This window comes from Micromys minutus, assembly GCF_963924665.1.
Source record: "Micromys minutus genome assembly, chromosome: 3".
Taxonomy (NCBI): domain Eukaryota; kingdom Metazoa; phylum Chordata; class Mammalia; order Rodentia; family Muridae; genus Micromys; species Micromys minutus.
In genome coordinates this window covers 2,519,540-2,545,677 of record NC_137972.1, presented here as the reverse complement: position 1 = coordinate 2,545,677, position 26,138 = coordinate 2,519,540, and the positions used below count along the sequence as shown (strand labels likewise).

The following is a 26,138-nucleotide window of genomic DNA, read 5'->3' as shown; positions in this document are numbered from 1 at the left end:
CCCCACACATCCTTACATCGGATTTACTGCAAACAAACACGTAGGGAGTGTCTTGAGGCTCTTCACTTAATGGCCGCTATGGGCAGCCCTGGAAACCCTAAGCTCTAGTATGTGGTCTGTGACTATATTTGCAGACAGGGGACTTTAAAGGAGAAAATTGTGTTAGGAAGAGGACGTTGTGGTAATGCCAACCTGAAGAATATGTGGAGACACATATCGAGAGCAGCCAGCCACCAAGAACCGTGTCAGAAGACATCGGACCCTAGGCTCCATGACCTGGACTTGGAGTCTCCAGGTCGGTGTGAAATGGATTCTGCTAGGTACTGGTCCTCTGGGCGAGGTTTCTTAGGGCCTGGCAAAGCGCCTGAGTGTCCTGAGGAAAACAACTCAACCCAGCATGGAGGCAGGATAAGAGAAGTGACCTGCAGGCTCAGAGTGGAGTTTGAGGCTATTTGTTAAAAACTTACAAGCAAGTGCGGTGGTGGTTTACAACCATAATTCCAGAATTGCAGACTTCTAAGCAGGAGACCTGCTTAGACATTGAGGCCAGCGTGGGCTACACAGTAAGTTCCAGGCTGGCCTGGGGTCAGGACTACACAAATGTTAAGACAGCATTGCAGAATGCTAACCATGTGGGGGGCCCTATGAACTGTTGGGTGGAGGTGTCCCTGAGTGACCACAACCTTCACCTGCCCGTGAAGCTGGTTCCACTTCAAGGCCTCAGTTTCGTCATTGAGAAAGTGGTGGTAATAATACTGCAGACTCTCAGGGCTGCGAAGATTAAATAAGATTCTAGATAAGCAGTTGGAGAACAGGAAAGGACAGTGAGCAGGTTGTTAAAAGCTTCTCACGAATTGGGTCAAGTCTCAGGATCTCACCCCCAAAATGGTCCAGGAGCCTTTAGTGAGCAGGATGCAGGGGGGGGGGAGCAGGACTCAGGAGGGCAGGAGAGGGTGGGGGGGAGCAGGACTCAGGAGGGCAGGATGCAGGGGGGGGGAGCAGGACTCAGGAGGGCAGGAGAGGGTGGGGGGAGCAGGACTCAGGAGGGCAGGAGAGGGTGGGGGGGAGCAGGACTCAGGAGGGCAGGAGAGGGTGGGGGGGAGCAGGACTCAGGAGGGCAGGAGAGGGTGGGGGGAGCAGGACTCAGGAGGGCAGGAGAGGGTGGGGGGAGCAGGACTCAGGAGGGCAGGAGAGGGTGGGGGGGAGCAGGACTCAGGAGGGCAGGAGAGGGTGGGGGGGAGCAGGACTCAGGAGGGCAGGAGAGGGTGGGGGGAGCAGGACTCAGGAGGGCAGGAGAGGGTGGGGGGGAGCAGGACTCAGGAGGGCAGGAGAGGGTGGGGGGGAGCAGGACTCAGGAGGGCAGGAGAGGGTGGGGGGAGCAGGACTCAGGAGGGCAGGAGAGGGGGAGCAGGACCGGGTGGAGCTGAGGAACTCAGCAGAAGTGAGCAGAGCCTGCTTCCTGACACTTCCTGTTTGAGGAGGCGTCTCTGCTGTAGGAAAAGCATCCATTTGGTCTCCTCAGGCTTTTGCTCGCTGCAGCAGGAAGTATGCTCCACTTGACGCGAGCCTTGGATCCCAGCGCTTTCTGACAAAGGTGTTATTATTTCTACGCCTATGACTCCTTTACTCTATAAATAAATACAGCCTTAGACAGAACCAAACACAACCCCAGGGCTTAAAATAGGGCAGGACAAATAAAACGGAGCTGAGAAAACAAGCTCTCCTGAGGATGTGGAGAAAGAAAGTTGGAGGGTTTTGAATGGTGTTTCGGACAAAAATGAATTAAAAAAAAAAAAAACAAAAATAAAAAAACAACAAAATATTTATTGTTTTTTAAATTATTTAGAATCCAGTGGGTTGAATATCACAATGAGACCCCCAATAAAAACTCCTTTTGAGGATGATATAATGGGGAAATAACTTTTAGTGTAAGACATAAAGGTCCCTCAGCATTTTAGCAGATTTCATGGGTTTCCAGCCTCTCTCCGGAAGGGCTTAAGCTATGGTCCCACTATTTTCCCACCCCATGGGAGGATGGGCTTATGTCCTCTGATTGACAGGAAAGCTCAAAACATTACAAATAACTTTATAAGAAAACCAGCGGCGTTTCCTTTGTCTTGCTAGCCCTTCTCACGAGTGTACTCCATAAAAGCAAAGCAGGCTTGCTGGAGAGAATTTTTATTTTATTTTTTAGCGAAACAAGATATGCTCTGAGTGTGTTCTCCCCCTAATTAGAACACAGCTAAACTCCTTCAGGACCCTCAGTGATCTGTGCGGATCGAGAGGGTCTGGGAAGATAACAAGATGTTGAGGCTCCTTTCTCTTGCTCTTCCTTCACTGGGCCTGTAATCACAGCTTCCTTCACTCCAGTTGCTTAGGGAAAAAATGAGGTGGGGCAGGGCCACGTAATTAATATAATGACATTTAATTAACACGCAGTGATAATTGCCCGTTGTAGAGTAACACATTCTGTAGTGTCTGACAAAATAGACCCCAAGACAGACTGAGACTGACCCAAAGAATTCACCAGGAAACAAGATTAGAAACATGATCTTGGCCACCAGGTCGCATTTTCCCATCAATTTTCTCATCAATTCAGAAGAGAATACTCAGCTCTGTACTGTTTGTGGTTCTTGGGAAATACGAAACACTCCCACGAGTGTGGCTCATTAGAGCCATAGGTTAGTGAAGCTCCTTCAAAGGTTTCAGATCATCCCAGCTGATAGAGAAGAGGGTGTGAGACAATCCCAGAAGTGAGAGAAGGAGGTTGGGGGGATGGGGAGGAGGTGCGGAGCCGCAGGGCCTCATGGGAACATGGCGCCAGCTCCCCCAGCCCTCTGTACCCATCCTCTATGTAACAGCCTTTCTTTCTGCAGGCGCCAGCGCCAAACTGGTGTGGAATGTTGTTATTTTGTAGTTTTGTGACCTCAGGGAAGTAGTAAGCTCTCTGTGGCTTTACCCACTTAGGAAATAAAGAGGGGCCTCTACAGAACTCATGCTACTATACGGCAAAGATTTAAAACTGGTGTGTGTTTACTTGTGCAGTTATTTATTTTTTGTTATTGTTAGTTACATTGCGATCGCATCTGCAGCTGCTACTGCCACCCACGGCGTCTACTGCCTCGTGACTTCTGGCCACCCGATATTCTGTGTGGGACCCTCAGCGCCCCCTCCCTCTCAGACCCTCCCTGCTTTGTTGAGATCTTTTTTCTGGAGCTGCACGCTCCTGCCTACTCCCGGGTTAGGCCCGTTGCTTGTTTTGCATCTTTGCTGGGTCCGCTGGGCTCCAGTGGCTGGCATTTAGGTCTTCGCACCCGTTGTCTTTTGAGAAGACTTGACTGATCCAGTTCGTGCCGATTCAACCAGGACTTCTGAGGCCCTATCTTGTTATACTGATCTGCGGGTAAACACTGCCTGACGAACGAAGATCCATGGTCCAATCAATCCGGTCACACATTCTGTCAGGCAAGATGGCTCAGCGGGTAAAGGCGCTTGCTGCCGAGTTGGACGATCCAAGTATGGTCTCCAGAACCCTCATGGTGGAACAGGTTGTTCTGTGACCTCCACACACAAATAAATAAATTTAAAAAAAAAGTTTTTTAAGGAAGGTAAGGAAAACAGGGTTGGGGGATGAGTTTGGCGGTATGCAACTCCGGTTCCAGAGGCAGAGGCAGGTACAGCAATTTGAATTCAAGGCCAACCTAATCTACACAAGTTAGCTAGGGCTACACAGTGAGACCCTCTCCTCCTTCAAAAAGATAAAGTGTCAAGGGTGTATTACTTTTACTGTTGTCTTTCTCTGGTAGGGTGTTCAATCAGGGTTTCTCTGTGGAACCCTGGATGTTCTAGAACTCTGTAAACCAGGATAGCCTCAAACTCAGAGACCAGCATCCCCTCTGCCTCCTTAGTGCTGAGATTAAAGGCATGCGCCACGCCCACTGGGCTAACCTTATCATTTTTACTGTCGTAATACTCCTGTGACATCTGCAGGTATTGTCTGCATGCTACCCGAGGGATCCTTATAGTGAACCATCTCAGACTGATAGGAAGAAGAACGCTGTGGGGGTCACAGCTTCAATCTTTCTGTCACATGCCCACCTCAGTGGACTCTGCCTTCCTCACTACTGAAGTCATTAAACCGATCGATGCCCAAGATGCGGAACGGTGTAGGCTCAGACTGCTTACTTTAGTTTTACCAAAGGACAGGTGTTGATTTTAATAATTAACAGACAAACAGCAGCAACTCAGGTATGGGTGATAACTTTTCTTTCCTGCCTCTCCATAAAAGGATGTCTGTGGTCATTACCTCATATCTCTTTGTGAATTCAAGCAGCAGCAGGTCACGTGGGTGTGACCTGAGATGAAACAGAAACATGGTGGTTTAAAGCATTTAAAAGAGAGGCATACTTAAACAATAGTTGTGACACTTTCTCTTGGCTTCCTTGATCCCCTGGCTGTTTAACAGACCACAACACTAATTACTTGGCAGTGGAGTTGCTGCAGACACAGCGTCCTTCCTTGGAAAGGCATTTCTAAAACCAGTGTCTGGAAGAGCCAGTGAAGGGGGGCAGGAACCCCCAACCCCACTGGGCACTGCGGAACCTGAGATACAGTCTTTAAGCCAAGCTCTGTTTACCAGGAACTACTTTCAACCCACCAGAAAGAGTCCATCCAAGAAAGCGATTTTTCTAACCAGGGTGAGAGTCTCTCATGTCAGATCTGCTTTTAGAAAACTATTTCCCCTCGGGTCTCTTAGACAGAAGTTTCTGGGTTGGAGTTAACAGGTCACTCAAAAATGTAAATTCTGGATTAGTGGGCAAATTCTAGTTAAAGTGGAAGGCTAAGAGAGACTAAATAAAGAGATGTTAATTTAATGATTGTCCAGGAGCAAAAGTGATTGTGGCCAAAATGAAATGTGTTGGCATGAGGCCCAGAAATTACAAAAGGTGTTAGTCCAGGAAATGAGGTGTCCCGGAGTGCCACATCTGAATCAGCAGTAGGTCGTGAGATAATGACGTAGGAGCTTCAAACACTGTGCCCAGTGGAGAAAGATCCAAGGGCAGGCAGTCACCTCCTGAGCATGCTCTGTTATTGGTCCAGCACCTTCTGTTGTTTCTAAGATCTATAGAGATCTTTGCAGAAGGTGGGTTAGGCAGAAGGATGAACCTGACCTGTGAGTCCTACAAAGCCCCGGAGGCTTTCGAAGGATGCCATGCAGATCATCTTTGTAGACTGGGAAACAGGAATTGCACCTATGTCTTCAAAAGGCTGGACTCTCTATCCCCTGGGGGTTTCCTCAGAATAACCCAGTTAGTGCAACCCTTCCCTTCCTTTGGCTACTTCTCCTTTGGACATAGGGTCTTGATGTATTGCCTCAAATTCCTCGTCTTTAACAGCCTTCCCACCTTAGTCTCCTGAGAGGCTGAGATTACACATGCACACCACCATTTAATATTTAATGATCACTTAATCAGCTGAGTTTGTAATAAGATTATCCAAGGGAATTTGTTGAATCTCATCATTAATCAAAATCATCCGTGAAAGGTGATCATTCTCTTAACTATGAAGGTCTCTTTCAGCTTTGAAATGGATGAATACAAGGGATACATTTTACCTAGGATGTTTTTTTGGTTTTAGATTTATCTGGTGGTTAATTAAGAGAATAACTCTGGGATTCCGGGAAAGAATAAAGTAAGACTCGCCCTTGGGGCAGAGTATTTGACTGTTACTGACCTGATTCTATGGGAGGGGGAGGGGTTGGAGTCACAAAGGATGTCTGTAGTGACAGCTCAGTAATGCCTCAGTTAAGATTGTGTGCTGTCACCAAATGCCACACTAATGATGAAAGCAGCTTGAGGGCTCCAAAATCCTCTGGAGACAGTCTGTGCATGTTGTTACTGAGCTTCTAAAGATCTTACCTACAGCAGGTCAGGAGGTGGAAGCATTTATTCAGTGAGGGTTTGTTTGTATGTCTACAGGGCAGAACACAGTTCTAGGGGCCAGGAGAGATAGCTCAGTGGGGGGGGGGGGCTCTTATGAAGAGCCCTGCCACCCCCGCAAAGGGTGGATTTGGTTCCTAGCACATGGTGACTCACGATAGTAACTCAGGATAGTAAGTTTGGGAGTTCAGATCCCCTCTTCGGGCCTAAGGGGGGCACTTTGACTTCTGCAGGTGTGCGCACACATAAACCAAATCTTAAAATAACAACCCTGCTCATCTCAGATGGTCCAGGATTACTGGGATACAGGCTTTTGAAGAGGAAAAGGTGAAAACCAGGTTCTGGCATAACGGGATGAAGATGTTCACCACGGTCACTTTCTGGCTTGTGTGTACCTCTTCCTGTGGGAAATACTGAAGAAGGAGCTTCAGATGACACTTAGGGTTGCTGTAGGCTTCTACTTGCCCCTTTCTGAACAGGTTTTCCCCAGCTTTCACTCAAGTCTCTCCTAGTCCCCACCCCTAACATAATGATAGTACCTGGCAATTGTTCAAGACTCAGCATTGGAGTAACTGGACAGAAAACAGTCATGTTGACCTACAGACCTATTGTGGACACAGGAACATTCCCATAAGCCACAGATGCCCCGGGGATAGAGATTGGTGCTGTGTTTTGACCCTTACCATCCTGTTTTCTTCTGTAACGTGTCCTGGTTGGAGTTTTCCAGCATACACAGAGGCCAGTGGCTTCAATGTTAAGTAGCAGACTTCTTTCTGTTTTATTTTTATATGGATAGGGGTTTTGCATGTCTGTGTGACCTATGTGTGTAGTGCCTGAAGAGGCAAGAAGAGTTCGTTGGACCTGTTCAGACTGGAGCTACAGAAGGCTGTGAGCCCCCGTGTAGTTTTTGGATTCTCTGGAAGAGCTCACTGGGCTGAGCCACTGAGTGGAGCCCTTTCTTGGGCCCCTGAGGCGATCTTATAAAAATTCAGTATCACAGTTAAAATCCAAATGTAGAGCAGATAAGAGCTGGTAGAAAGGAGGGAGACAGAGGCTGAAGTGGCCCCCACACCCCCCACACCTCCCGCTCGGTGTGACCCCTGGTTTGAACTGCTCCAGACTGGGTCTTTTTCAGCTTTCCTTTTGAGTCTCTTGATCTCTGGACTTCGGTGGCAGCTGTGATCATTCCAGCTGCAGAGGGAGCAGGAGGGGACTTCCTGTTCTTCTATCCTGCCATCACCACGGGGGCGGACGTTCCCTCCCCCTCCAGTGGCTGGCTGTGGTTTTGGGAGAACTGAAGTCTGGAGGCTAGAGGAGTGGCTAGAAGCTTCCAGCCACCGGGTGGGGACACCTTGGAGCAAGGCAGAAAGTCGGCACTGAGGAGGCGTGAGTGGTGGAGAGAGAGGTCCAGGGATGAGCTTAGAAGATAACAGGAGGGGGTTAGGGGCTGAATGAGTGTCAGGCAGGTGGAGGGGGAGGGAAGGGCTACAGCCAAAAGGAGCATGGAGGGAGGGACAGCGGAAAGGAAGAGAACCGTGAGGAGGTGGCTGAAGGTTTTGGCTAGAAAGAATTCTGTGCAGTGCACAGGAGTGACAGGGCCTGTTTTCTCAGTCCTTGTTACATTTGCCAAACTCTCTCTTTGCATTTGGTGTAAGGAATACACAGAGCGAATGGACTTGAAGCCTGCTCATCAAAAAGTTTTAAGTTTGGTGCTGATGTGTGGTACAGGTCTGTAACCCTGGCATTCTGGAGCCTGAGTCACTGACTACAAGTCTGAGTTCAGCCTGGGCTGTGTCGTGGGTTCCAGGCCAGCCTGGACCACATAGTGAGACACTCTCAAATAATCTGTTTGCTGGGTATGGTGATGTATGCCTTTAATCTGAGCATTCTGGAGTAAAGGCATATGGACCTCTGTAGATTACAGGCCAGCATGCTCCAAGACATCTAGGCTACGTAGTGAGACAAAAACCCCACTCCTATCACAAACTCTAAAAGGTTAATAGAAACAGGCAGAAAATACCTTGCTTTTTGTTTTGTTTTTGGTGTGTGTTGGTTATTTTTGACACAGTTTCTCTGTATAGCCCTAGGTGTCCTGGAACTTGCTCTGTAGACTAAACCGCCTCAAACTCAGAGATGCACTTGCCTCTGCCTCCCGAATGCTGAGATCAAAGGTTTGCACCACCACCACCCCTGGCAGGAAACATCTTTAACTGTGTATGACCTACCACAAGTCACACACCTGTAAAATACCTCTTATGATAACCTTGATAGGCACTGTCGGCCCCACTTGGTGTGGAAGTAGCTGAGGGTTCAGGGGGATAATTTGAGTAACATAGCATGTGGCAGATCTCTGCAAAGGGCACACTCCCAGACCTCCCCACCCTGCCCTGTGGTATCACCATGGCAACACAGCAGGTCCTGGCAGGTGAAGGCTTTAACTGGTGTAAGTGACAAAAGGTGGCACCCAAGCAGGGTCTGTGGGTTTCTCTAACAGGGATGGATTCCTAGGAGAGAAGAGGAAGATGGGTGGGGGTGGGGATAAAAGACAAAGCTGGAGTAGTTTTAGGAGAGTAGCTGAGAACTTCAGAACGAGAGGTTGATGACAAAAACACACACTTCAGAAGCTCATTTGGTTTGGTGTAGACAATCACTGCTGGGGAATTCAAGGGAAGGCTTCAGAATAATCAGTCAGACAGTTTCCATGGTGACAATATAAAGTCAGTGTGAACACAGGGGTCAAGCCTAGTTTATTTCTGTAGCTTTAGAGTCTGGAGTTGTGTGCAGTATGAATAATCAATGCTATCTTTTTGTTTTTATGTGAGTGTCTTGCCCACAGGTGTATGTGCACCCTTGGGGACAGGAGAGGGCTTCAGATCCCCTGGATCTGGCCTTACAGGCAGCTGGGACCTTGCTGAGGCTTTTGACTCCTCATGTTAAAATCAGTTTACTTCCTCCCATGGACAGGTGGGCCGGGAAGAGCACATGGAACGCAGTGATGGACGCTGTGAATCCTTTGTGGGAGAATGGTGAATGTGTGAAAGGCCATTAATCAAAGAACCAACAAAGCCAGCTGAAAAGTCACATGTCACACTCCTTAATCCAGCATCTGGGATTAGAGGCAGGAGGCTCCTGAGTTCAAGGCTGGTCTATGCCACACAGTGAGCTCAAGGGTAGCTTCAGCTACTTAAGAATCTGTCAAAAACAAAACAGAACAGAAACCTAAAATCAAACCCCCAATCAACACACATACAAACATAACACCTCCTGTTCCCTGGGGTAGGGAGACAAATAGCCAACAAAAAGCTAACAGAAACTAATCAATTAATTGTACTTGTAGATGGTGGTGATATAGTTTGACACTTACATCATATTCAGTTCTGTCCTGGGTCTGTCGAGAAACTGAAGGAAGGGCTCCTGAGAATCTCCCTGACTTTACAGCCAAGAGGATTATACAGCTGATACCCACCAGAGGGTAAACAGTAGTTAATTCTTAATTGTTAGCTCAGTCACTGCAATTGGTTCAACAGTAATTATTATCATGTGGTTTGAACTCGGTTGTAAAGCCCCTTTTCAGCTGTGCATCAAAACAGCAGCCCTATGGTACTTAAAAAGTTCCGGCACAGGGGCCGAAGGGAAGTCCAAACAGTTAAGTCCTTCTGCTCTTTTTGCAGAGATACCGTTCAGCCCACAGCCCTCACAACCGTCAGAACTCAATGCTTCTAGTCTCCACGGGCACACAGGCATACATACACATAGTTAAACAAAATAACAGAAATAGCTAGGTGTGGTGGGGCGCGTCTTTGACTTCAGTCTGAGGCAGAGGCAGGCAGATAGCTGTTCAAGGCCAGCCTGGTCCACAGTTTCATGACAAGACAAAGAACAAGAAAAAAATCTTTTAAAAAGCAGGTTAGTGCTGAGTTTGGAAGCGTGGGCCTGTAATCTCAGCTACTAGGAAGGCTAAGTAAGGTAGGAAGATAACAACTTGAAGATCAGTCTTGATACGTGTCACAGCCCAGGGGGAGGAGGGAGAGAAGGAGGGAGGGGAACAAAACAAAATGTAAATAGTAAAAACTTTTCCCCCTCTGGAGAGTTTTATTTTTATTTCTCTGGAAGCTTGCCTGTTTTTATTGTATTCTGTCTTGTTACTAAATGCAAACGCTGCCACGTGGTTGAGGGTCCCCCAGATGACCACGCGGAACTAGGGTGGCCGCGTCTGGGATCCTCATCGGCCCAGACTCTGCAAGTCCTCAGTTTCCCCCATGCTGACCCCGGCCCGCGCGCTGCAGGGCAGGAGGCCTCCGGGGCCTTGACTTTATCCACGGGGCTCCCCGCCCGCCACGTCCGCCCGGTCCGCGACAGGGAGGCGGTCTTTCGGGGTGAGCTTCGCTTCCGACCTGGGAAGAGCTGCGACTAAACGCCCGGCTCTCCGCGGCCCTTTACCCGACCGGCCGCGCTCCCACCCCACCGTCGCCCACTCCCCGCTCCGCCGGGCTCCGCCAGGAATGTGGGAGACCCGGCGGCGCCGCGGAGTGACCGCGCGCCCGGCCAATCAGCGGGCCGCAGGCGCGAGGCCCCGCCCCTCCGCCCCTGGGGCTGGTTCCCGCCGGGGGCGGGGCGGCGAGCCGAGGAGGACCGAGGGGAGGCGGCACCTGGGCGGCGGTGATGTCAGCCGGGCGCTGCGCTCCGGCCCGGGCTCCTGTCCCCGTGTAGGGCGCGGGGGCGGCCGCGAGGGTAGCGGCGATCTGGCAGCCGGGCGGGTGCCGGGAGGCGGAACTGCAACTTGTGGAGCTCGGCGGCCCCCCGCCTCAGGTAAGCCAGCCGCGGGCGGTTCCTTCTGCGACCCGCGTTCCCGGGGATCTCTAGGGAGTGGGGGGCAGCTTCGGGGTGACAGGAAGGGCTCGTCTGGGACCTCGGTTCCTGCATCCGGACTCCCCACTGCACAGAACTCCAGTCAGGCAAGTGTGCCCGGACTCCCCCCCTCCCGACTCCAATCAGGGAAGTGTGCTCCCAGCTCACACCCAGACTCCCCTCCACAGAGTCCAGTCAGGGAAGTGTGCTCCCAGCGCACACTCTGGTCTCCTCTTCACACCACAGTCTTCAGTTAGGGAAGTGTGCTCCCAGTTCACACCCGGACCCCCCCCCCCCAGACTTCAGTCAGGGAAGTGTGCTCCCAGCTCACACACACACTCCCCTCCACAGCCTGAAGTCAGGGACATGTGTTTCCAGCTCACACCGGACTCCCCTACCCCCCCCCCCCATAGTCTCCAGCCACGGTAGTGTGAGCCCATCTCACACTCGTCCCCCTACCACACCATAGACTTTGGTACCACAGAACTCCAATCAGGGAAATGTGCTGGGACTCCACACCCCAGAATTCCCACCATACCACAGCCTCCAGTCTGGGAAGTGTGCTTCCAGCTCACACCTGGACTCCACCACACTGAGTCCAGTCAGGGAAGTGTGCGGGGACCTCAACACCCCAGAATCCTAGTACCACAGAGCTCTAGTCAGGAACATGAGCACAGTCTTAAACCATGGGCACCTCACCACGCCACAGACTCATCCAGGAGAGTGTAAGTTCCCCTTCCCCCACACACCATAGGATTTGATACCACAGAACTCCAAACAGGGAAGTGTTCTAGGACCCCACACCCCAGAATCCCCACGACACCACAGACTCCAGTTAGGGAATTTTAATGGGACCCCACAACCCGGACTTCCTACAGTAATATCACAGGCTCCATTCAGGGAACTGTAGTGGGACCCTGCACCCTAGACTCCCTATAATATACCTCAGATTCCAGTCAGGGAACTGTGGTGGAACCCCAGATTCCCTATATAATACCGCAGAGCTCCAGTCTTGGAACGTGTGCTCAGACCCTGAATCTCAGTTTTCTCCATCTTACCAGAGAGTGCCCATCAGGGACATGTGCTTGGACCCAGTCTCCTGCGGACTATAGAAGCGGCAGGAAGGTGTGGCTGGGGATGGGAACAGGAGTGGGAAATATTTAAAAGTGCCACAAATATCTGTGAAACATCTTCCCAGAGAGTGAAAACAATTTTCTATTTTCTCACTGTCCTTACATCCCTACCACATATTGTCTAAGTAAAAGGACATCAGTGTTATCCTTGCACATCAGTATGAAGTGGTCCATTTAGGGTGTGAGAAATTCACTGGGAATATTCGTGGCTTGTGGGGAAACTGGTTTCTTGGGGGCATAGTTCTACAACTCTGTTGGTGTTTACACACGTGAGCACTAGGGACGGTGGTTGATCCAGATCTTGCCTGGGGCTTCTTGAGGAAAGGTTGAATGAAGGTTGTTAGTGTGTTTTCAGGGTTCGCGGTTGTTAGTGTGTTTTCAGGGTTCGCTTTTAGAGAAAAGAGTTGGAATTTTATTTTATTACCTTTTATTTTTGAAACAGGATTTCACTAAGCTTTGCCTGGCCTGAGCCACCCTGTAGTGTAGACCGCCCAGGCCTCAAACTCAATCTGCCCGTCTCTGCTTCCTGCGTCCTAGGGCTAGAAGCCTGAAGCAGCGTGACTGGTTGGGACAGGAGTTTCACAGGGAAAGGAGGTGGGAAGTATACAGATTCAATACTGAGAATATGACTTTTTCTAACACATGGGACCAAACAGACCCTTGCTTTCAGCAAGAATTGACAGCAATGTGAAGGGAACTCGAAAGGTCTGCTTGTTAACTAGAGAAATCAATTGTCTCTTGGTAGGAGTCTGATTTTATTTCTTGTTGTCTGCGCACGGGGGAAAATTTGAGCTCACTGTCCCAGCACTCAGGGCGTGTAGCTGAGGCTTCTGAGTGAAGCAGGGGTTCCTCAGCGCTGAGGATTCCCTGGTGCCCGGTCCGGAGGAAGTGGGAGTGGACTTCATTGTGTGTCAGAAGCCGCATCCCAGACTCTGACCTACAGGGCATTTCCAGAAAGTCATCACATCTGTCTAGTGAACCCAAGACAGGAAGTGTGGGCACAGAGGGTTTTAAAAATGGAATTTAAAAGACGTCTCTATAGCCAGAACTGGGAAGGCCATTTGTGTGTTATTTGCTTTGTTTTCTAACGGCATTGTTCTTAGTTCCTGGAGTAAGGAACAGAACCGGGCTTGTGAAGAGCAGCCTTTTTGACAAGGCCGTCCCCACTCCCCGCTTCCTTGAGATAGGATCTCACCATGTTGCCCAGGCTGGCCTTGAACTTTGGTTCTTCTTGCTTCGCTCTGGGATTTCGTGTTTGTGCCATAGCCAGCAAGAACAGGCTTTTTGTAAGGGGAGTATGTGCTTTGTGGGAACAGAACATTTTAACTTTTGCTTGCATTTTTGAACTAAGGCATTGAAATTGCTAATTGTTCAGCAATAATATTGGGCAAAATTTTGGTATTTATGTTCAATGTATATATGTAAAATATTCTGTATTTTCTAGTGCAGTTTCCTTTTATTGGGAAAGAGATGTGGAATTCCTCTGGGCACTAAGGTGGGTACTGTGTAGCGTAGCCTTGGTTGACACAGTAGTTAGAGGATGGCTTGCAGTTAAAGATGGAACCTCAAAGACCAGGCAGTCAAGCAAAAGTATCTTTGTGTGTGTGTGTGTGTGTGTGTGTGTGTATTTTGGGGGTGGGGGAAGTTTAAAAAAAGCTTTTTGAGCAATAAGTTATTGTACTTTTTGAAGTACTATTTCTCTTTTTCAGTTCAAGTTTATGAGGGCAGATGTAGCGTAATAAAACATGATTCTTTCATTCTTTTATTTCACGAGTATGATCTGATTGCCTGCCTGCTGTGCAGTCCCTGAAACCGCAGTTACAGACAGTTATAAAAGCCATGTGGGTGCTGGAGACAGAACTCAGGGGCTGTGTTAGAGCCATGCGTGCTCTTAACCACTGAGCCTCTTTCAACGTGGTAGTTTGAAAGGAGAATTCTTGGGCCAGCGAGATAGCTCAGTGGGGAAAGGCGCTCGCTGCCAGGCCCAGTCCTTAGAATACGGACTGATAGAAGGAGAGAGTGGAGTCCCCCAAGTTGTCGTCCTGCTTCAGCTTTTTACAACATATGTGGGACGCATACACTGAATAAAAGTTAAAAAGAAAAAGGAGAATTGTTAAAAGCTGTGAAAGTTTTTAAGAAAAATAAGATTAGGTTTTGATTCAATTCATTTTGATGAACAACTGTTACTGTTGTCATAGTGACATTAAAAATGAGAGTCCGTTGGTCTTACTGGACAAGAAGCTTGGAATCTAGGCTACACTGCAATTCCAAATTAGCCACGCCTAATCCGGAAGTTGTTTTAGATTGTTTTTGAGAACATGGTCACTGAGGGAGCGTCATGGCAGTTCATGCTCTTTCTGTCTCTCTCGGTACCAGCATGAGGTAAATCACAACAAGGTCATTTTCTTCTGTCGTGGGCCAGCTGACTTCTTTTAAAATCTTTTACCTCCATGGACTACTTATATTTTGTAGTGAATTATGCTGACAGTTTGTTACATTAAAAGTGACTTTTTGAGGTTTTTCATCTCCAATTTTTAAGGTACCTATTTTTTTTTAAAACAGCCAGATTAGAAGGAAATTCTGATTACCTGAAGGAAAATCGTATTTAACATTCTGTCTTTTCAAAGATGTTACGGTGTCTGTCCTGGTTTGAACTCACAAGACGGTGAGTGACAAGAGTCATCTCCATATCTATTCACACTTGGGTCTGTACCTTTTTTTTTTGGTTTGGTGCATGCATTCGTGCTTGCATGTGTGTTTGTGTGTGTGCGTGTTCAGATGTGTGTGCATGTGCGCATATGCGTGTATGCATGGAAGGCCAGGGTCTGATGTTAGGTGTCTTCTTCAGTTTGGCTAGGCTCACTGCTCGAAAGTGCAGAGCCTTTTCTGCTTGTCCAACTCCTGGTATTACAGGTGTGTGCTGCTGTGGGTGGTGAGGCCCAAACTCAGGGCCTCAGAACTACCTCCCTAGTCCTAAGTATTGGGTCTGTATTTTAAAATGTCAAAAGGGGAAACATGAACAGGAAGTATCATGTAATCACTTTATTTCAGAGATTTTTCTAGAAAGTCTTTTTAGTTCTGAAGTTGGGAGAATCACACTTCAGCAGCTATCTGTAAGTGCGTTCAGAAAGTCCTAATTCTAATTAAAAAGGTTTCCATCCTTTTCCCAAATAAAAACAAACACATTAATTAACTAGTTAATTAATTAATTTCTGAGATAGGGTTTTTCTGTGCAGCTCTGACTGTCTTGGCATTGCCAACCAGGCTGGCCTCAAAATTAAGAGATCCACCTGCTTCTGCCTGCCCTGTGCCGAGATTAATGGCATCGGCCACCACCATACAGCTCTGTTTATTCATTTCTATTTAATGTGAACGGATGTTTTGTCTGCATGTATGTCTGTGTACCACATGTCTACTGTCCTTGAAGGAAGGCTAGAAGAAAGCATTGGGTCACCTAGAACTGGGGTTACAGACATTTGTAAACTGTTATTTGGGCACTAGAAAACAATAAAGCTATCTAGAAATCAAGCTAAACAGCTGAGTTTAAATAAGAGACTCAAAGTTATTATAGTTAAGGCTCCATTTTGGTGCTGGGTGATGTTTAGGATTGAAGCAAACCAAGTGTCTCCTGGCCAGCACCTTGGTGCAGCTAAAAGTTTATAAAATCCCAATTAAATCAATTATCAAAGGCTTAGAACTTCTGTGGGCTCATGCGGTTCCCCATCTGTTGAGTTTCTTACTCCTCAGACTTACTGCAGAGCGTGTCAGAACCTATTGCCGGCTAAACCCCTGCAGCTTTTGTCATATATATCACAGAGATTAATGCTTTATTAAATAAAGCTCATGGCAAAACCAAAACAAACCAGGACAAAGCCTAAAACGACTTAACCCAGCCCACAAAACTCAAAGACTTCTATTTTTTGTTTTTTTATGCAGTATTTATGTTGTTGCTAGAACACAGTGGTGAGGGTACTTTTTCTGTTTTATTTTCCATCTTGAAGGCACTGAAACACCCAAAACGTTGAATTTTAGGTCAAAATTGTTCTCTCTGAAGGGATTTAAGTTTACATGCTTGTTAAGCAGTTTTGTGGTGGGGAGGCAGTTTTGTGGTGGGGAGGGAGGGTTTGAGTTCAGTGTGGAACAGTCTATGCATTGAACAGTTTGTGTTTCTGAGTGTGTGCCAGGTGGGTTTGTCCTCACAGTCTGTGCCTGCGCTGGGCTTATGTGACTCACTGGAACCTGCTATGACTCACAGTTTGACCGGCCCACACACGTGTCTTTGTTTTGGTTGGCAAGTTTACGGAGTTGAGAGTAGACAGACTATTTACTGCTTTCTGTACAGCACCCCACCTGAAAGTACCCATGAATACAAGGACTGTGTAGACTTAGACTGCTCAGAGTACCAGTCATTATGGCCAGGATTCATAGCCAAGGGATAGAGCATGTAGGGGGAAGATCAGACACTGATGTTTGGAGGTTGTTGTAAACTTTATGGACACCCCATTAGCTTGAGTGTGAATGAGTATTTTTACCTGTTCTCTAACCTGTCTAATTAGAGCACACATCTTTAGGAAAGCAGGTATGCTGTTCGTAATGTATGTGTTTTTGATAAGAAGGCAAACTTGAGATGGAAGTAAGATTAAAGATGATGCTTTTGGAGGGAAGGGCCCAGGAGCCTCACTGCCAGCTGAGGAGCTGTGGCCTGCCATGGAATGGAGAGTCAGTTTCCTTTGGGAATATGGCCTCTGGTGTGTTGCTCCAGTGATTGGCTACAGGCAATACTAACTGGCAGAGAGATGTATGGATGGATATATATATATGATCCATATATGTGTGATATATACATTTATTCACATATCATAAGGTATATGTATATGTGTGTATATACATATGTGTGTGTGTATACATATCCATGTATATGATATGGTATATGTATATGTGTGTATATACACATGCACATATACATACATATACATATACATATATATGACATGATAACGAGAGAGGGGGATGTGTGTTCATGGGGGTGCGGCCCAGGGAATAGGGGAAGGTGCGTACGGTGGTGATGGATATGACCAAAATATATTGTGTACACGTTTGAAATTGTCAAAGCATAAAATAAAAATGTTTTTAAAAGATGCTGTTTTCAGCGGTAAGATTTTCTGCTTAGAGAAGTGACAGAGTTCTGCCAGCAAACAGGACACGAGACAGCTCTTGCGAAGCTCATTACGTTGCTTTTGCTTCTTTCTTGTTTCAGCCGTAGAACTTTGCAGGAATGTCATCGCACTGCTCCAGAGTTGTGTGCTGTTCTTTTAGTAGGGAAGTTTTATGGGATTTCCTTTATCTAGAAGACCATGGAAACATGAGGAACTTGTTGGCCTGTTTTTAATATGTGAGAACTCAGCAGCACAGATAGAGTTGAACAATGTCCCTATGGCCATTATCTTTTTCTAAGACGCTGCCTCTTGGGCCAGTGCACAGTAGAAGACCTAATTTTGTTTGAAGTGTAATTTGGACACGCCCTACTATTTTCTTATGAATGATGGAAGAGCCTGTGGGCGGAGCAGGGGGGAGAAGGAGAAAAGGGAAATGGTGAGTCAGGACACCATCTGGTTGATCCAGTGAGTCTGCTGGGACCAGACCTGGGAAGTTACTTGGGGAACTGTTTCCTTGGAAATCAGGTGCTTGGATTTTTCTGTCAGCCTTTCACATTCTCTACCCTCACCTTCACCAGATTGTAACCACACAACTGAGAAGCCTTCTAAGCATGAAATTACGGTTCTTGATCATTTTCTCTGTTTAGGGACTTTAGTTCTCCTGGGTGACATGCCCTTCCCATCACCATGTAGAGGTCAGTCAGTGACTTGCAGTTGCTTGAGGACCTATATTTTTTTTTTTTTTTTAATTAAAAGACATTATTCTGTGTGAGAAAAAAAAAAAAAAGCCCCATAGGTACTCAACTAGAAGTCTTGTCTTGTTTATAACAGGCTGATATTGGCAAATTGCTAGTCTCTCAGTGGTCATCTTTCCAGATGGAAAGTGGTGTAAGTATTGATGCTTGTGTTGAGAATTTTTGCTAGGATTAGAAATCATTGGAAATAGTGAATCAAAATAAAAAAAGGCACTGGAGGTAGGAAGCTTGAGGGCATAGAATGGCAGGGTTTGGGAAGTATTGGAGCCGAGAAGCTGATGATATTCTGGATTTGCTATACTAGATTTCATCTGCCCATCTCTTGACTGCCACCGGCATATATGGCTTAAAGATTTCCAAGGAAAGATGTTAGCTGTAATGGAAGGAGCATGCTGCAGGGACCCCGAAGAAAAGGGTAGGTTCTCAGTTAACCTAGGTGGAGAGGTTGGGTGATGGTCAGTATCACAACTAAAAACCCTTCTTTGTCTACTTATTGCTCCCTTAGCTCTCATCTCAGTCCTTCCTCCCTGAACCAGAGCACCCAGAAGTCTGCTCTCCACCCCTGAGAGTAAGGGATGCGCTTATGAAAATTTTATTAGCAATGCATAGGAAGGAAGGGCGTGGGCTCTGGAGCCAGATGATTGTAGATTGGAGTCCCTTGTCCTCACTGGCTATGTGATTTCGGCTAATTAAATTGCTTGTGAACTGGGAGTAGCTGGGTGGTTATGAGGATTAAGGCTGATAATGTCTGTGAAATACTTATAGCTTTATTCTTGGCAAACAATCTGCCTTGGATTGGTGACAGATATTGTTATTATTTCATTGATTATCTGACAAGCTGATCCCACTAGGGTTTTTTTTTTTTTTCTTTTTTTTTTTCTTTTAAGGTGTGGAGGGGGGTGATTATAGGAAGGGTTTGGAAATAGTCTGCTGGGCATTTCTAGGTGAATCGGTGAGAACGGACTAGAGAGAGCAGGTGACTCTCAACCAAGAAGAACTCACAAAGAAAAATGGAATTTTAATGGGAAACAGGATGATTAAGTCTGATTGTTTGGAATTCAAGATTATGCTGTGACTCATACATAGTTATCAACCTTAGTGTTCTCATTGTATAAATTAATAAAATTATAAGCATTTCACTAGCTTTTTAGGTGAACAGTACCATCAGAGGGAGTAGCTAAAGCTTACCCAGCTCTTGCTGCACCACAAACACTTATAAGCATCTTCCGTTTTAACTTAATCCCTGCATTTGCTCTAGAAGAAAGTACTGCTGTTGTGTGCACTTTGCACACAAGGGCTCAAAGGCCCAGAAAGGTTCAGCAACTTTGTCAAGGTCATGAAGATGATGCGTTGGGCTTGGGTGGAGATAGGGGACCAGGCTATAAATCAGTCACTAATGCCAGGTAGGTAGAGTTCCAGGGCATGTCCCTGCCTCTGGTTTGGCTTTGTAAATGGTATATTAAAGGCTTTTAAGCATTGTTAGATGGGGGCTGGAGAGATGGCTCAGTGGTTAAGAGTTCCTGTACTCAAACCACAAAGACTGGAGTTTGCATGTAACTGGCAACTCTGTGTGAGCCTATGACCTCAGCTCTGAGAGGGGCCGAGACGGAAGGCTTGCTGTGGCTTTTCGGATTCTAGTCTAGCCAAAAGATATGAGCCCCAGGTTCAGGGAGAGACCCCTACCTCAAAGGGAAAAAAGGTGGCAAGTGATAGAGGGTGTATTCAGTGTCCTCTTCTGCTCCACGTGTCCGCACCTGCATGCACACATGTGCATGTACGCATACAGACAGACATACACACAAATACATTAAAAGTATTCTGAGTTGATATTATCCACATGATGATTTTAAGCAAAAATTAGAAATCTAAGTTTGCAGTGTGGGCAAGTTCCTAGGTTGATGGCCATCTCTGTGGAGCTGTTACATAAAAGCTGGAGTAGATGAACCCCAAAAGAAGACTGTGTAAAGAGGGGCAAGTACCCAACCCTGAGGGAACATGTGGTACTTAGGAGTGGTCAGGCAGAAGAAAAACTACCGAGGGAGGTAGAGCATGAACCATAAATAAAAATGGTGGCCAAAGCAAGAGATGAACCTGGTGTTGTGGTCGCTCATACACTTGCAGGCAGCAGCTCATTACAGGGGTGGGCTGGGAGTCTGCCGGGGCTTTTTGTGAACTCAGAGCAGATTGAGCAGCACTGGAGCCTTCCAGAGGGGAACATCGAGGACTGCACGGAGAGCTGTAAGCTGCAGGTGACCATTTTGTCTGTTCCCTCAAGGAATCGATGGGAGAGGCACAGTGGAGGGCGTAGCTGGGGTTGGAGAAAGTGTGGTCAAGGAAGAAGCGTAAGGCGCAAGGGTGGGAGAAGCGCCATTGGGTGGGGGTGGGGGGTGGCGGGTTCATTTTGAATTCTAGAGAACTCTTCTTTAAGTGGGGTAGAAGAAAGCACTCAGGGAAACGGAGAAAACTGTAATGGGATGGGTTAAGTGAGTTTTCTGCAGGCCATCCTCCAAACAGTAGGAAGCAGTGAAAGGAAAGTCACAGACAAGTTGCCCTGGCTCCAGAGGAGCAGGCTCTGGGGATTATTGTTCAAGAGGAAAACCTCGAAATAATGACAGGAGTCTCTCATCTAAGCAATACAGAGTGACATATTTACCAGGATGTGTCTCGAGGCAGCCAGTGAATTTATTGAAGTGGAAAGTAGTGTTAGCAAAAAGAAAAAAGAATCAGACAAAGGAAAACTTGACTTGTTTGAAGGAGGAATTTTTAGACAACCAGACTTAACGGCTTAATGGTTCACAGGCTAGCTTCTTGGGGGAACTTGAACCTTCCAAGTGGTGAGTAACTGCTGGTTTTGGTGCCACACTCAGTTACTGGTTCAAGCAGAACTTCCATACACTAGGACATCTCTACAGAAAGGGGCTGTGAAGAGGCCATTGCATTAGATATTAATTTTGATAAGGTTGTTGATAATCTTTATTTTAACTAGTTATTTCCAGTCAGATTCTGCTGGAAAGACATTGGGTTGTGGTTTTCTGGAAGATTCCTTGTGGTGATGGCATCAGGATAACGAAACGGAGGACTAAAGCGTCCAGTGAGTGAGAGTGTGGTCCCCGGTGTCCCCTTAGGATTGGCTTTGCATTTTGCTGTTTCAGTTATCAGCCGTGGTCCAGCTACATCAAATCAGAGATTCCAGAAAGAAATACTTCCAAAGTTTTAAATCAAGTGCTATTCTTAGCAGCATGGTGACATCCTCACCCCCTCCACCCATGGCTGTCCTCCATTTGCCTGGGGCATGAATCATTCTTTTGTCCAGAGTATTCATGCTGTATATGCTACCTGCCTGTCTTGGTTACGGCTTACTTCAGAGTGCTCACACAGGTACTCCTGAGGTAGAGACTGCGTGGATGTGTGTAGGTATGTGTCCTACAGGCTTTAAGAAATTTTAGCCAGCATTTGGCCTGGGAATTTTTACTTTAAGCTTTAGAAAAGGTCAGCTTCCTGTGGGCCTTCACCTTGATGAAGGATGAGCAGGGAAACAGGATGGGCTGGATGCTGAGATAAAGGAGTTGGAATTTATATTTATATGACAGCTTGGCCTTTTGTTCTGGTAAAACCTCCACCTTCAGTCACACAGCTTTAAGCATCTTTCTATTCTCAGTGAACTCTCCCCAACCAGTCAGAATGAACATCTTATTCTGAGGTCCACTATGAAGTTGAGGATATGCTTTGTAGCAACTCTTGCTTACTTTTTAAGGAAAGCACCATTTCCTGGAGTTTGCCTGGCTGTTGTCACAACCGTGTCACTGTGTCACCTCGTCTGATCTTGATCTCTTTCCAAGCTTGTCTTTCCTGCCCTGTGTGCAGAGGGGATGGCCTGTGGCGGGTTTGACAGGCATTGGCCCTCTTCCTTATTGCGTCTCTTGCTTGAACTGGTCTTCCCCTCAGCCCCACTGGAAGCAGCTTCGCTGAGAAGGCTCTACTGGGCCATCAGGTAACCTACACTGTAGATTTTAAATGCTCAGCTACTATGTAGGTGAGGAGTTTATGAGTCTTCTAAGGCTAGTCTTATTTGTTGCCACTGGTTTGGCTTGTAGTTGCTTCTGAAATTTACAATGAGAATTTAAGTTGTGTTACCTCAGTTAATTACGAGGCCATGTAAGTAAGCATTGTTTCTATTTTACAGATGAGGAATTTTTTTTTTTCCAAAGTAGACAGTACAGAAGGCTTATGTCTGACTGTATCTTCCTTTTTTTTTTTTTTTTTTTTTTTTCCAGATAGATTATTTGCTAGTTGAAGACCATGGTGTTTTTCCCAGTCAGAAGTAAGTGAACATGTGATGAGATTTCTTAGACCAACATGGGCTGAGGTCCATTGTTGGCTCTGTGGGTGGTAGAAAGATGGTTTAGTTAGAGAAGATGTGTAAGATGGGCACCCTACCTGGAGACACATGAGTTACAGAATTGTGGATCTTGGGCTCTGGAGGCCTCATCACTCCGTTTGCCCATTTGTCAAGTGAGAGCATTAACAGTGTACATTTCTGTAGCAGTGGAGGTGACGATGATGTCAGGAGACATTTTTATGTCACAACCTAAGGACTGGAGGGAGTGCCACCAAATTTCATGGTAGGGTCCAGAGGTGTACCTAAGAAACCCACAGAGGAAGGCCATCTTGACAAAGACTGTGTGCCCCAGATGTCTGTTGTGGGGTTCTGAAGATGAAGGGCGGTGTAGAACACAAAGCGTTTGCTGCTGTTGGCAGTTGCTGTGAGAAAACCATCTCAGAGACCTCAAGCCGTCTAGGGGGTGAGCCCTCAAGAGTTATTTTGTGATTTTGCTGGGGGCAAAGCCGTGCTCAGGGCTTCGTGCTGTCCTGTTCTGCAGCAGACAGGCTCACTGAAAATGGCTTGTTTATGTTACACTGTGTACCAACAGGAGCTGGCTGTCATTCAGAGCTGTAAAAACAACAATTAGTTTTTAGGGCGTTCCTAGTAAACTTCCTGCTCAGCTAGTTTGTTTTGTGGAGATAATTTTGGTGTGTCCACTCATAGAAAAGATTTCAGTTTATAAATACTCAAAATATGTTTTTGATATGTGGGACATGCAGCTTTTATTCTGACACCAAGAAGCCTAATGTTGTGCTAGACCTAGCACAGAGTGGCTTTGCTGCTGATGGATGGCCTTAATTGCTGCTTACGTGCTTACTGCAGAAATGTGTGAGCCTTTAGGTTTACATCTATTGTTCATTATGTACTTGTACTTGAAGTCATCATTTAATTTTCCTTTTTGTAATCACAAAATGAATGTAGCTTATAGATTTGAGTAGTATAGAAAGAGATACAGTGAAGACCCAATTTTTAAAGTGTTATCAGGAGCCAAGGAGATGACTTAGTGGTTGAGAGCACTTGCTGTTTGTACAGAGGACCTCGGTTTGGTTTCCAGCACCCACACTGGACAGCTCATAAATGCCTGTACCAGCAGTTCTGGGGAATCTGGTGCCCTCTTCTGGCCAGTGGGTGCCACACATCTGTGGCACACATACTTAACACTCAGCTCCTCACTCCTCCCACATGTTCCTTCAAAAGAAAAAAAAATTCTGGACAAATCCAGGAAGGAAAATTAAAAGCAGAACAGAACAAGGCCCCAGCACCATCAATCACTGGCCTGCCATGCGGAGGTGTGTGTGTTTCTTCACTGTGGCGGAACATCTCCTTTCATCTTTCCTCCTATGATTCATATATTTTCTCCATAGGTCAGAATCTTACTCCCACTTTTATAAGACTTAACATTGTTTCGCTTCCATTGCTGAAGTACCGCACACAGTTCTGAGGACAGACGGTGCTGTTTCTTGCAGAGCGTGTTGCTTGTTTTCAGCTTTGACGAGCATTTGCGTTGTCAGCGTTCTCCGAGTTTTATACTCCTCCTACTTTCACAGGACGGGATGTGTGGAAGTCCTGGTTAGCGCGGCTGTAATTAGCCAGAGTTAACTAATTCTTATTCCCATCAGCACAGGGATGGCCTCACTTTGATAATACTTGGGGGCTTTATAAAAGTAAAAGATACATTTTTTATGTATTTGCTGTTAATGAGATCAGATGTGCTTATGTGACTAAGGGCTTTGTTGCTGGAATTTCCCACCCCAATGAGCCCATATAAAAATCCATGCAATTCAGTTATTATAATCTATGGGCCTATACTGACTTATTCCCCAGCTATGAGACCCTTTGCTACTTGTGGTTTCTCCTGGCCACGTGGTTCTGCTCCATCATGGCTTCCTCCTCCCCCTCTTCTGTCCTCTCTCCTTCCCTTCTTGCCCTCATCTTCTCTTTACCTGCCCCCACTCTCAAAGGCCTCCCATCCCTCCTTTTCCCTCTATTGCCCAATCACAGGCTCTAGCTTTACTGAGCAGTTAAAGTGTGGAGAAGGTTCACATGAGATCCCCTGAGTGCTCTTGGGGGTAGGGGAGCAACTCTTCTTGAGGAAGCAGAATTAACAGCAGAGTACAGACAGCACCAGGATAATCCACAACAGGCCTGGTGCATCTTAATACATTCTTCCTGTTATTGACCCATGTCATCTATTGTGAATTAGCACTTTTCTTGTTTTTTGTAACTCTACCTCATGCTTTTTACTTACTTGCCCTCTGTATGTTACACATATTTTTACCTAGATTTCTTATCCAACTTTTTATTTCAATGATTTGATTTTTATTTTATGTATCTATAAATGTGTGTGGTTTTTAGGCACATGTGGTTTTTAGGACATAAAAGGGAAAGTTGGCAGGAAAGGTGAGGCTCTTACTGGGTCGAGGGTTGCTTGATTGGTTTTGTTTCTGGAACATTGCAAAACGCTGTTCCACCTTATTAGCCAATTGCAATTGTTTCTCTAAAATTCCAGGCCTGCTGTGTGAGCGAGTGCTGAAGTCAGTGTGGACATTTGGGGACGGAGGTGCAAGTGGGAGTAACAGCGAGGAAGCTGGAATTGAGGAGAGAATGGAGGAGTAGGACTGATACCGATCTGACGACTGACGCCCGAGGGACCTGATATAGGAACCCAGCAGGCAGCCTTGTGCTGGTCCCTGGAAGTCAGGGATGATGCATGTAAGAACTTGAGTTTGCCAGCTGTCTTGTGCCCTGTTGGCTGCTTGGATAAAGGGAGTGACTGACTTCCATTACTGTCTGCCTCAGCTGAGTCTGAGTCTCTGGATGGCATGAGGGTCCCCTTCTGACTTCCTCTGTCCCAGCATCTTTTATTGCCATGAGTAAATCCTGCAAGTGCCTCAGATAACAGCTGGCAGCACCTGGCAACCAGGGACAGTCTTTTCTAAGAACAGCTCCTATGACTGAGATGTCTGTGAGCTTTTTAAAGCGTTGTTTCTGCTCCCTTCCACATACATGCATTTGACATGAAGTGTGTTGGCGAATGAAGCTCAGTGTTGGTGAACTTGACCCTTCTAACCTCTGTCAGCTGTACCTTGGAAGTTGTGGTTTGTTATCAACAACAGCGTCTGGATTATTTGGAGTCAGAGAAACAGGCGGGGGATTGGCTCTGCCTAAGATTGTGCCATTAGCAGTCCTTGTTTTTATGAACTATTGGTCTGTAGCATGAAGGTGGGCGGTAGAGAGGTGGGGAGAGCCACACTTTCAGGGGTTTTGTGTACAAGTTTGAAGAAATACTTAGACAAATTGGAACTGGACAGACTTTTGTAATAAAAACTCTGAATCTTTGGAGGGAGGAGAGGGAATGGGAAACGATATAATCTCAATGGTGATGATGTTGCTAATGAGAATTTTATTATTATAACGAAAACACCAGTGCCAAGAATCTGGCAGTCTGACCCCAATGTTGATAAGTTGTGTGGACTTGGACAAGTCATTCATGTTACCAGTTGTAGACTGAGTCTAATAATACCAGCCCAGCTTTCGTAGGAGGGCTGTCAGGCTCAAAAAATGAGATCAGACATAAAACGATGAAAAACTATTAGGCAGAATTGTAAGGTTAGGCTAAGTTCTCATATGAAGTATATTTTCTCCCCTTTAAATAACCTGACCCTGATGTGCTGGTAATAAGAAATAGTCACTGCTTTCCTTCTTACTCCTGATGCTGTGACAGGTCTCCTTTTGTCCCATATCCTTAGCTGGACTGGAGCCTGTGTGGACCCCAGCCAGCCTCTAAGGGTTTTCTGAGAGGAGATGCAGCTTCCTGTGCACGGCAGTGCAGGAGCTCCCGAGTCTGCTGCAGCCCCTCTGGCTGGTCTCTTGGGGATACAAAAATTATTACTGTGTCATCAGGACCAGCCCAGCCTTTGTTC

The 26,138-nt window shown here is 46.6% G+C and overlaps 1 protein-coding gene across 8 annotated transcripts in view; it reads left to right on the top strand.

Annotated features, from left to right (window-relative positions):
- Positions 1–10,594: 10,594 nt before the first annotated feature.
- PPFIBP1 (PPFIA binding protein 1) overlaps positions 10,595–26,138 on the top strand; it is a 126,278-nt gene continuing 110,734 nt past the window's right edge. For all 8 annotated transcript variants that reach the window (XM_080913693.1, XM_080913697.1, XM_080913694.1 and 5 more), the window contains exon 1: positions 10,595–10,748. The gene's annotated coding sequence lies outside the window, so the exon portion shown is untranslated. The remainder of the gene's footprint in view (positions 10,749–26,138) is intronic.